Source organism: Fukomys damarensis, unplaced genomic scaffold (genome assembly GCF_012274545.1).
Source record: "Fukomys damarensis isolate Sample0158 unplaced genomic scaffold, DMR_v1.0_HiC HiC_scaffold_39, whole genome shotgun sequence".
In the NCBI taxonomy this organism is placed as follows: Eukaryota; Metazoa; Chordata; class Mammalia; order Rodentia; family Bathyergidae; genus Fukomys; species Fukomys damarensis.
In genome coordinates this window covers 42,462,049-42,468,984 of record NW_022900951.1, presented here as the reverse complement: position 1 = coordinate 42,468,984, position 6,936 = coordinate 42,462,049, and the positions used below count along the sequence as shown (strand labels likewise).

The window sequence follows — 6,936 nt, the reverse complement described above, 5'->3', positions numbered from 1 at the left end:
TGGTACCCCCCACAAAAAAAACCCCAGAATTAGTATTTCCTTGTCTGTGAATGGATGATCATGTTCTTTGACCATTTTAAAAAAATGTGAGCCCTTGGTCTCAGGCTGGGGTGTAGCTCAGTATCAGAGCAGTTATCTAGCACGTGCAGGGTCCTACATTCAATATGTTGCACTGAAAAGAGAATAAACTATTGGTCTTTTTTTGTTTGTTTGTTTTTTGGTTTTTTGAGACAGGGTTTCACTATATAATTGAGACTGACCTGGAACTCACTATGGAGCCCAGGCTTGTCTCAAGCTTGCAGTGATCCTCCTGTCTCAGCCTCCTGAGTGCTGGGATTACAGGCATTTGCCACCACGCCCAGCAAAACTATTGGTCTTTTTGTTTTTGATCTCATAGGAACTTTCTCTAAATTGAGGAAATTTATGAGGTGAGACCAAATAGTACTTCAATTTTAAAATGTGTTATAATAAAAGACCCATTGCAAATTGAAAATATCCCCCTCACATAGAACACACATTGTTCTTGCTACTTTCTGAAGCAATTCTGGAAGTTTTTTTTTGTGAGTGTCTTTAGTTCCATTGTCATGGCTTCCTCAATGTCCTGACTCAGTTCAAAATGTGTACCTTTCACAGTCATTTTGATTTTGGAGAAGAGCCAGAAGTCACACAGTGCCAGATCAAGTGAATAAGGTGGACGAGGACACACCGTCATGTTTTCATGAGCCTGCTTTTCTGTTGAGAGGCTCAGGCAGAAAGCTGGGTTCAATCCAAGCAGTCTCCCATGTGCTTACACACACACACACACACACACGCACACACACACACACACACACCCCTCAATTCTAAAATGTTTTTTGAGGGAGGGTATTGCTAAGTTGCTCCGGCTGGCCTCAGACTTGTGGTTCTCTTCTCACCCTATTAGGAGCTGGGAATATAGTTGGATGCCAACACACATGGCTTCTCTAGTTTTTTTTTTTTTTTTTTGAGTCTCCTGCCTTTTTTTCTTTTCTTTTCGTGGTGCTGTGGCTGGAACCCAGGACCTGGTACATGGTGGGCAAGTGCTGTACAAGTGAGCTACACTTCTACTTCTCTCCTGCATTTATTTTATAGTTTCTCTTTTTCTTTATTTAAATTCTTTTTTTTGGCTTTTTGAGACAGGGTCTTTCTGTGAAGTCCAGCTTGGCTTTAAACTCACTATGTATCCCAGGCTGACCTCAAACTCTTGGTGATCCTCCTACCTCAGCCTCTTGCCTGTTGGGATTACAGGCATGCACCACCTCACCTGGCTTCTTTATTTAAATTCTTATTGTATCATATTATATTATTTTTTTGTGTGTATAGTGTGAGGTAGAAAATCCAATATCAGATTTTTATTATGGCTGTTCTGTTTTTGCACACTTATTTACAATGCTACTTTTATTATATATGTATTGCATTTCCCACTTTTATTTGTATCTATTTCTAAACTATTCGGTTGCACTAACTCTTCTTGCTAATGGCAGGATTGTGCATCATTTCACTCATAAATTATGCCACTCAAAGTGTATCCTGCATGTGTTACTGTGGTAAAAATGAGCAGATTGTATAGGAGTGTGCTACTATAGAAACCAGTGACATGTGAGGATGTTGCTGTGGACTTCACTTGGGAAGAGTGACAGCAACTAGGCCCTGCTCAGAAGACTGCACAGGGATGTCATGCTGGAGACCTACTGTCCCCTGGTCTCTGTGGGTAAGGGCAGATTCCCTGTGTGCCAAAGAATCAAATCTATCCCATCCTTCAGAGCTGTCAAGATCATGACCTTCATGATTTTCCCTTCATGGAATGTTTTAATCATTTCAGTTGTTAATGTTTATATTTTTGTTCTATGTGGAACTTATTTTTGTGTGGGGAAAGTTCAAGATCCATTTTTGTGTGGAGAATCTTGAAATTCATCTGTACTTCTTGAATTTCTAAGCTCCCAAAACCAAGGCCATTACTATTTTCTCTTATCAGAGTGTTCAGGTGTGAATCTGGATGCTCTCTTCAAGTTGCAACATGGAGGGGACCCTTTCTTCACCGAGAGTGAGTGCCAAGGTGATTCTACCCATGTAAGTAAAAACTGGGAGGCTGACAAGAGGGAGTCTTCACTGGGGGCGATGGCTCATGCCTGTAATCCCAGCACTCTGAGAGGCTAAGGCAAGAGGACTGCAAGTTTGAGCCCCACCTGGGCAACTCAGCAATTTAGCGAGACCCTGACTCAAAGTAAAGCATACATGGAACCCCTGTGGACACAGGGTCGGCAAGGACGGAGTTAATGATAGGGTGCCATTTTAGCAAAGATTTGAGAGAAGTGTGGATGTAGAAATGAGAGGCAGAGAGAACAGCAACTCTAAAGGCTCTGAGGCAGAGGAATACTTGCCTCAGGTTGGCTCTCTAATGTATTCCAAAACACTTCAAGGATTTACCTTAAATTATCCTAGCTTGTCATGGCCCAAGGAGCCTGAGAGATGTGAGCATAAATCTACGCTGGTGTTGGTGATCTTTCAACACGCAGATAAAATTCCAAGATATGGAGCTGAGGGTGTAGCTCAGTGGCAGATCTTTTGCCCAGTTGGCCTGAGGCCCTGGGTTCTGTTCCCAGCACTAGAAAGAAAACCAAGATATAAGAGCCTGCGGTGGAAAAAACATCACAAGGCACATAAGAAAACTGGGTACAAAACTTTAATAGCAAGACTCATAAGCAACAACAAAAATTCAAACCTAGCCGGACGTGGTGGCTCATGCCTATAATCCCAGCACTCGGGAGGCTGAGGCAGGAGGATCGCTGTGAGTTCGAGACCAGCCTGGGCTACAAAGTGAGTTCCAGGTCAGTCTCAACTACATAGTGAGACCCGGTCTCAAAAAACAAAAACAACAAAAAAAAAATTCGAACCTATAATACTTTACATATTGAAGTTATTGGACCTATATTATAAAATAAATATATATTTAAAGTAACAAGGGCCGGGGATTTAGCTCAGCGGTTCCGCTGCCTGCCATGCAAGTGCAAGGACCCGAGTTCAATCCCCGGTACCAAAAAAAAAGTAACAAGAAGATGTAGCTGGGTGCGTGGCACACACCTGTAATCCCAACACTCAGGAGGCTAAGGTAGGAGGATCGCTCTGTGTTTGAGGCCAGCCTGGGCTACATGGTGAGTTAAAGGCCAGCTTGAACTACATAGCGAGACCCTGTCTTTAAAAAAAAAAGTATTATTTTGCTAAGGCTGTCATAATAAATGTCTCAGACTGGGTGGTTTAAAGATATGAAATGTAGGGGCCAGGGATTTGGCTTAGTGGTTCTGCCTGCCTTGCAAGCACAAGGGTCTGAGTTCCATCCCCGGCACACACACACAAAAAGATATGAAATGTGTTATCTCACTGTTCTGGAGGTTAGAAGTCCTAAACCAACAGTATCGCTTCTTTTTGGAGCTTTTCAGGAAAGATCTGTTCCAGGTCTTGTTCCTGTAGATGGATGTCTTCTTTCCATGCCTCCTTGGGTAATCTCCCCTCCATGAATGTTGTTGTGTCCAGATTTCTCCTTTTTAGGTGGAGCCTGTGGCTTGGGTGGCAGGCACCGTGGCCCTCCCAGCTTCCACAAGGGGAACCAATGCCCCCCCTGCCACAGCAGTGGTGGGCTCCAGGTTCCCCTGCACTTCAGGGCAACTACGAGTAAGCAAGCTGTTGCAGGTCGTGCAGACCACCATCATGTGCACCATGCACAGCTGCAAGAAAATCCTGCCCAATAGCCTGGCGCTCAACACACACCTGAACAAGAGCCACCGCCCGCAGGATGGCATAGTAAACCTAACAATAAGAAAAGATTTGAAGGGCTGGGGATTTAGCTCAGTAGTTCTGCCATCTGCTTCGCAAGCACAAGAACCCGCGTTGGATCCCCAGTAACCCCCACCACCACCAAAAAAAAGGAAGATTTGAAGTCCATACCGAAATTCTACCATTGTCCTATTGAAGGATGCCCCAGAGGCTTCGACAGACTATTTTCAGTTTTCTCTCGGAAAATAGCACTTCATGAAGATGCATGTTGAGAAGAAGCATAAATACAGCAAGGACCTGAAGAGGCAAATGCAGGACTGCAGTGAGACCTTCCAGTGCATATGCAGCTGTCCCCACGCCAGCAGGATGGCGCTGCAGCCGCACATCTACTGCACTGGCTGCAAGATCCCTTTGGAGCACAGGGATCCACTATAAATGGAAAACTACCTGCAAAACCAGAAGTTGTCTATGAAGACCATCAAATCCTTGAGCAGCCAACCAAACCCTCGGCCAGACGCCCCAGAACTAGGCTTCAGAAATAAAATTTGTGGCCTCTTTGGAAGACTGTCTTGGCTCCAGGAAGCAGAGCATCACCACACCTCCAGGATACCTTCAGAAGCTGCTCTTACCAAAGCCCAGGGTAGCTCTGGTGAAGCTTCTGCTCGTGCAGCTCTCATCTATCCTGGTCTTTGAGCCTTTGCCAACCCTGAGGCCCACCCTGTGGTGTTGTGAGTGGATCAGGGCTCTGGCTTGGGTGCTGTGCACCTGTGCTTCATCTGTGGGGACCCTGATCCTCTGCCTAGATTCAGACACGTGCTACCTTAAGGAGAGCTTACCTCTCTCGAAAGCTGTAAATCCTGGTGTTGAGCTGGTTAGTACAAGTGTTCCGGTGAATGTGGGGGAAGAGTCTGTCTAATCCTTCCCAAGATTTAGGGATCCCATGTCATAGGAATGGCATTTCGTCCATCAGCCTGCAGATGGATCTGTCCTGTGCCTCACAGCACTTGATCCCCTCTGTTCTGTGGGTTGGTGCTGACTTCTCCATGTTGTCTTGCTCTCGGAGTTTGATTCACAAATGTTCCTTCCCTTTAGTGTCCACACTCAGATGCTTCTACCCAGCTCTAAAGCAAAATCATCCATCGATGTTCAGACAGATGCTTTCATTGACACCTGTCTCCAGCCTGGTGGGGTCTTCCAGGGAAATGCAGACCTGCAGGGTGCTGGGTCCTGTAGACCACCGGATGCAGATGGACCAAGCTGGGATGTGTGGGGACATTTTGGAGAGTGCTCATCCCATGGACAATAGTAAAAACAGCAGTTTTGTAGCAGAGACAGTTACTCATGACTTTTAACCTCAGAATGACCCTAAAGCTTTAAGTGAAGATATTGATAAATTCACACTCATCTTGAACTTCATTGCACAGAACAGTATGCCTCCCTCACAGAGTACGACAGATAATCACACCCAAACCATAGATCTGTTAAGTGACTTAAAAAACATCCTGTCAAGTAATCTGCCCGATCAAACTTTTGGAAAGCTGTGGTCTTTTGTCTGACACCAATCCTGGTCCTGATACCCAGCTCCCCTTTGGCCACATCCAGAACCCCAGCATCTATTTTGATATTGAAGAATTGTTCTCTGCTGCCAACATCCAGACTCAAACTGAGGAGAGTGGACTTGGTGCTCTGAACATGGAGCTAATCCAGGAGTCAACAGACATAGAGACCCAGACTGACTTTTTACTTGCAGTCCCGCTTGCCTCCTTATAGGTGCTGGGGTGACGCTCACTTCCTATGGGTGGAGATGTCCAGTATGCAGACCCAGATGAACAGCAGCCCTCACCTGCTCCTCTGCAGCATCCTAAAACAGCTTTTCCATGAGTACTGATTCGTCTGACACCAAGCCCAAGACGGAAGGACTCTGCCAGAAAAGTCCCTGCTCAGAGAGGAAGGTGCATCTGAGCAGCAGCAAGACACAGGCCCCCAAGCTGAGTCTGGAGGTCCTGGGAGCTTCCCCAGCAATGAACCACAGACAGCCATGGATGACTTCCTGCTGGCCAATTTGACCTGGAACACAACAGAGTCTCAGTTCAGGTCTGTGGAAACCCAGACGTGTGCTGAGCTGCACAACTTCTAAAGGATTAGGCCGCGTGTGGGTGGCACTTGCCATTTCCTCCCCGACTTAAAAAACAAACAAAACAAAACAAAAATAGGGAACAAGGATGACAGTACTAATGTTGTTGAATGTAGTCCATGATGCGGTTGCTTGCGTTCTTTGGGATTCTCTGCCCTTTCTGCTTGTAAACAAACACAAAATTTGTGCATAAATCTGAGTGTATTATAAAGTGTAAGATGTTGATCTGAAAAAAGAAGCAAAGTTCCCCTTTTAATAAGGGGACTAGTCATATTGGATTAGTTTTATAACCTGATGGCCACATTTAACTTGATTACTTTTGGGTTTTTTATAATTAACTTGATTACCTCTGTAAAGATCCTCTCTTGAAATATCATGATATGCTGAGGTACCTGGGGATTAAGACTTCAACAGATGAATTTTTTGAAAAACAATTCAACTCCATAACATAGAAATGGAATATGTAAGTAAAGAGCAAGAAAATCCAAAATGACCAAACAGATTTTTGAGATTCTAGCTGAACTTATAAAAATGGAAAATATAAGAATTGGAAGTACAACTTGCCCAGATAAGTTGAGAACACATGAGAACTGCTGAAGAGAGAATTGGTAAACTTGAAGACTAACCTGAAGTGGTCACTGAGAATTCAGGATCACAAGTCAAGGCGATGGAAATTTTAAAGTGCTTAACAGGTTTGGTGATAAAAAAGTAAGCAGATCTTGCATGTGTCTTAGTCAAAAGTCCCTGTAGGAGATGAGGGAGAAAATGGAACAGAGGCATTATTCAGAAAGGTGATAGTTGAGAGTTTTCCAAAACTTTTTTTTAAAATTTTTGAGGCAGGGTCTCAGTATGCAGTTCAGGCTGGCCTTGAACTCACAGTGATTCTCCTGCTTCAGCCTCTCCAGGGCTGGGATTACAGGCATGTGCCACCACGCCTGGCTAAGTTTCCTAAATGGATGACATCAACCTACAGTTACAAGTACATTCTGAAGTGACTTCTCAAAGCAGGAGTG

The 6,936-nt window shown here is 44.6% G+C and overlaps 1 pseudogene; it reads left to right on the top strand.

Moving 5' to 3' along the window:
- Window positions 1-4,029: 4,029 nt before the first annotated feature.
- Window positions 4,030-5,926, top strand: LOC104849836 (annotated as a pseudogene).
- The last annotated feature ends 1,010 nt before the right edge of the window (window positions 5,927-6,936 follow it).